This window comes from Orcinus orca, chromosome 7, assembly GCF_937001465.1.
Source record: "Orcinus orca chromosome 7, mOrcOrc1.1, whole genome shotgun sequence".
NCBI lineage: Eukaryota > Metazoa > Chordata > Mammalia > Artiodactyla > Delphinidae > Orcinus > Orcinus orca.
Window position 1 is genome coordinate 38,070,282 of NC_064565.1, and position 3,824 is coordinate 38,074,105.

Consider the following 3,824-nt stretch of genomic DNA (forward strand, 5'->3'; position numbering starts at 1 on the left):
CAGCAATATCAGAAGTAACTTGAGTATCTATCCAGATGGCTCAGTGATAGTAGTTTCCTGTCATAAGCAGGTAGCTAATGTTTAATATGTATTCAAATAGGAAAAGGAAACAATCCAGGCAATCAACCTAGCACATATAATTGTTTAATAGATGATATCTGAAATGCTATGTTCAATTCCTGTTACTATCATCCATCCAACAAATAAAATGTTTAAGCTAGTTCCTGCAATAGGCCACTCCGAAAAGCTCCTCAAAGTGAGGGTGCACTAACAGCAAATAGCTTGTCCCAACCCTGCACCTGGCAGGGCATCTTCATCTTCATCTGCCCATTTCTCTAATTTCCCTTGGCTCACGGGATGTTCCATATCCAGCCCCCAGGATTTCTTTAATAGATCATATTCTGATAGATTCCTAGAAACACCTGTTCCCTCTCCTCAAAAACCTACCAATATGGAATTTAAATTGGCATAACCACATTAGAAAAACCAATATTTACTAAAGCTTAACTTATACATAACCTATGACCCAGCAACAGAAATGCCTACACATGTTTACCCAAAGACATGCGCCAGAAGGTTTACAGTAGTACGATTTGTGATGTCCAAAAGTAGAAACTATCCAAATGTCCAACTACAATAGAATGAATAAATTGTGCTGTATTCATACAACTGAATACTTTACAGCCATAGGAGTGAATAACTACAACTACATGCAGCAATAGAGATGGACCTCACAAGCTTAGTGGAGAGTAAAACACACAAACTCACATATACACACACGCATACTATATGATCCTATATATGTAAAGAACAAAAAGAGGAAAAATTAACGTGTTCTACTGGAAATCTGGATAATTGTTACTTTTAAGGAGGGGTGGTAACAGGAAGGGAAGATGAGGAGGGCTTCTAAGATGCTGGTAATATTCTCTTTCTTAATTGGGATGTTGGTTAACTGAGTGTGTGCAGTTTTGTGAAAATTAATTGACTTACTTTTCTATATATGTATTATACTTCAATAAAAAGTTCTTAAAGCCCCAAAAGGCTGGAAATTTTAAATAGCTAATTTTTGGAGAGATTAAAATGGACTGTATAAAATATTACCTGTGGGATAGAAAAAGTGTTGCGTAAGGATCTGTATTCTAAACAATATGGACTTTAAATGTCTTTTCCAAGATAGACCTGGATCCCTCTCTCTTCTTGAATTCATGAGATTCCCATGTCTCCCTACATACTGCCCTAGTCTTTATTTTGGCTGTAGTCCCCAACCCACTCCTTCTGATCATAAATAATGTTCCACTTCTGCTAAAAGGTTGTTCTCACTCTTGAAGGACATGCCCTGGGTCTGTGAGTCTTGAAAGCAAGGCACTTTTCAACCAGCCCTCAAATATTCTTCTCCTGGCCTCTAAACATCCTGCACTGATCATGCAGTCACCTTCTTCTCTCTCCAGAGCACTCTGGGGAATCACCCTCACAATGGCCTCTCTCTCTCTCTCTCATGTCTTTAGTTTGCCTCCTGTGCCAATTAAGAGTAGAGAAGACAGGCTGTTTCACATATTGTTTTTTGTGGTCTCTCCCATTGCGGAGCACAGGCTCCGGACGCGCAGGCTCAGTGGCCATGGCTCACGGGCCTAGCTGCTCCGCGGCATGTGGGATCTTCCCGGACCGGGGCACGAACCCACATCCCCTGCAACGGGAGGCGGACTCTCAACCACTACGCCACCAGGGAAGCCCACAAATATTGTTTTAAATTCACCCAAATGTCTACTTGACCTTGATGACAGATAATGCTTTGTTTTTGTTTTCACAATTTCCTAGGAGGGCCGCCTCCTGTTCGCAGTTCATTTATAGACACACCTGGGCCCCCAAAATGGCCAAATTACTACTGCTTCAGATCACCAGCCCCTTCCACGTATTCTGGTTCTCTTTGGTAAATCATCACTCAGAAGCCCCTCAGCAGGCTGCTTATCTAGAGTGACATAATGACAATTTTATAATATTAAAAATAGCTTTAATGTATCTTAAGAGAAGTTAACATAACCCTTACAAGGGAAAGGAAGGAATGAATCTGACATTTAGCAGGCATCTACTACCTGTAGAACTTCCTGCTGGTACTTGCCTGTATGCTATTGTTTTTAGTCCTTATATAACCCTGTAACATGTATCTTATAATCTCCCTTTAGCAGATGAGAAAATAGATGCTTGGAGTTTAAATACATTGCCCCACATCACATAACAGGTAAGATGCAGAGCAAGACATTAAACCAGGCATCGGCAAATGTTTTCTATAAAGATACAACAAATATTTTAGGCTTTACAAGTCACATAAGGTCTCTGTCACATTTTTTTCTTTGTTTCTTTGCTGGTTGGTTTGTTTTTACAACCCTTTAAAAACATAAAAACTATTTTTAACTCCTTGGCTGGATTTGGCCCAAAGATGGTAGTTTGCAGATGCCTGTCTTAAGAAGTTGGGGGAAAATACATGCTAAAGCATGTGCTCTGGACTTTGGTCCAGGTTTAAATCCTAATTCTATCACTTACTAGCTAACATTTATGAAGACTTTATACAGTACCGGGCAACATTCTAGGTGTTTTACATGTATTTACTTATTTAATCCTCCCAACAATTATTCCCCCATTCTAGAGATAAGGAAACCAGAGCGGTTAAATAACTTGAGCAAGTCTGCACACAGCAGTAAGTGGCACAGCCCAGGCCCTCTAGCTACAAGGCCCATGTTTTTTAACACTATGTTAATATTATTGAAGTCAATAATAAACTACCTGATCAGGATAAGTAATTGAATTGCACATGTACAGAAAAGGAAACTTTGTACTTATTTTCAATGATCCTTTTAGCCTTGCAAGAAAAGGACTTAGTAACAGGCGGTTGTAACTGGGACTAAGGCATCTAGTATCTAGAAGATGCCATTACGTAAGATTCTACAGGTTCATAAGTGTGCAAAGCAGAACCTAGACAGGGAGATTGTTCAAAGGCAAAAGGATAGACTAGATTTGAGTTCAATTAATCAGGGTCAAAGGAGGCCACGGTGCTAGTTGGGATTCAAGGTATGAACAGGTGGAGAACTAGGTAGGGGATAATCAATAGGCATCCAAATGGGCAGGCAATTGGTATCAGGACCTGCAGCTTAAAACATCAGGGTGCCTGGTTCAGGGGCTAAGCCCTAGGAAATTTGAGATTCCCCTATGTCTATGCTGAGTGAGTAATGCTACTGATTCAGTACTGAGCTGCACAATTATTGCATGAGTAAAAATAGATCTTTGCAGACCCTTGCTCTGCACTGTGATCAGGGTAAAAGGTAAGGCTCATCCTAAAAGTCAAGGTCAGGTAGATCTACCTACTGGAGTTAAAGATCTGTAAAGACAGGGACTCAGGAAGATCCTGCAAATACATGAATCTTAAATAAATTTCTTACGTCCAAAATAACAAATTCCACTATTTATTGTTATTGCAATTACCCTATTATCAACCACAGATAAGTAATATAAAAGTTAAAAGAAAAGCAAAGAAAGGAAAGTGTAGTCTTCTGTGGTGATAAACTGCAATGGCCTACAAGGACCTATGTGATCTGGCCCCAATGTCCCTCAACCTGAGACCCTTAGTGCAGGCTGCTCCCTTTCCCTGAAACGCTCACCACTACCCACTTCTTTGCAGTCTTTGTGACTGAGCTTACATTTTCCACATTTTGTCTTATTTTTTGCTTTGTCACACTTATCATATGTTTTAAAATTACACAGAGTGCTGTGTATTGCCCATTTCCCTCACTACACTGTAAGCTCATGATAGCAGAGACCATATAGTTTAGTTC